At 47.6% G+C, this 1,334-nt stretch overlaps 1 pseudogene; it reads left to right on the forward strand.

Annotated features, from left to right (window-relative positions):
• The first annotated feature begins 993 nt into the window (after nt 1-993).
• On the forward strand, nt 994-1,323 carry LOC147466467 (histone H2B-like; annotated as a pseudogene).
• Nucleotides 1,324-1,334: the final 11 nt, after the last annotated feature.

The raw sequence follows: 1,334 nt of genomic DNA on the forward strand, positions 1-1,334 counted from the left end.
CTATTTCGCATAGATTCTCTCTCTCTCTACTCTCTCTCTCTCTCTCTCTTTTTGTTCTTTCGCTTTGATTCTCTCTCTCTTTCTCTTTCTTTATGAACACTGGATATTGGAATTTTTAAAGATGCTTTTGGTGTGGAATGACAAGTTCAATTAGTTGATTAGTTGATTGGACTTAGTATGTGTGGGGGCATCTGTGAGTTGTGATATAAAAAAAGTTGAGTATAATGACAATGTTATTGAATGATTGTGACATTGATATTGCAATCTATTGCAATTTGTGGCTATGGGTTTGAGGTTGAGTAGCTAGTTTATTTGGTTTGGGATGGTAGAGTAGTCAATTACATCTCTAGGGAGATTTTGTGGCTCCGAAAGGAGCCGATGTTTTGAAAAGAGGCAACGAGAGAAAGATTTATTTCTTTTCAGTGTTCTTGGGGAGGAGCACAGCCTGCTGGATTGTTAGGCGGAACACCTGGCAATGGTACACCAGAGGGTGCTTGTTGAGTTCTACGTCGTTAGGATGGCCAGCTGCAAGGACGGGGGATGATTAGGGGGTCTCTCTTGGTGTCAGGGGCTGGCGTTAACTGCCAGCTCGAAGAACCTCAGCAGCCAGGTATTCCATGACGGCAGCAGGTACACAGGGGACTGCTCGACACGTTTCAGGCGTAATTTCCCTTACGCAGAAGGCGGTGAATCCTAACCTACAGGAAACTGAAGGCCGGCCTGCTCGCGCGGGACTTTCGACTTTCCTTGACCTTACCACCCTTCACGACCTGACATGATGCTTGCTTTTTATAGGTATTCAAAACCTTGCAATCAAATCACAGAGTTACGTATTGTATAGGCGCCCACCGTTGAAGCTCACTTACGATAGCGTTAGATGCAAAACGTTCGCAGCCCGTTGAGCCACGAGTGGGGCTCTCACTGAGGCTGCGCCGTGTCGGCACATATCAGGAAAAATTCCTTATCAGTATTTACTCTAGGTACAACACCGTCATGCCACCCAAAACTTCGGTGAAAGGCTGCAAGAAGGGCGGCAAGCCCTAAGTCTATCACCAAGGGTGATAAGAAGAAGAGCGCTGAGGAAAGGAGAGCTACTGAATATACATCTACAAAGGTGTTGAAGCAGGTTCACCCGGAACCCGGTATCTCCTCCAAGGCCATGTCCATCATGAATCGTTCGTGGAAAAGACATCTTTTGAGCGCCATTTGCAGCTGAGGCTTCCAGCCTTGCACACTACAACAAGCGTTCCCAACCATCACCAGCCGGGGAGATCCAGTCCGCCCGTCTGGCTGTTGCTGCCGGAGAAACTGGAAAAGCACGCTGTGAGTGGGGG

The sequence above is a fragment of the Penaeus japonicus genome, unplaced genomic scaffold, assembly GCF_977035675.1.
Source record: "Penaeus japonicus unplaced genomic scaffold, GWHDUDI00000001_assembly GWHDUDI00000640, whole genome shotgun sequence".
NCBI lineage: Eukaryota > Metazoa > Arthropoda > Malacostraca > Decapoda > Penaeidae > Penaeus > Penaeus japonicus.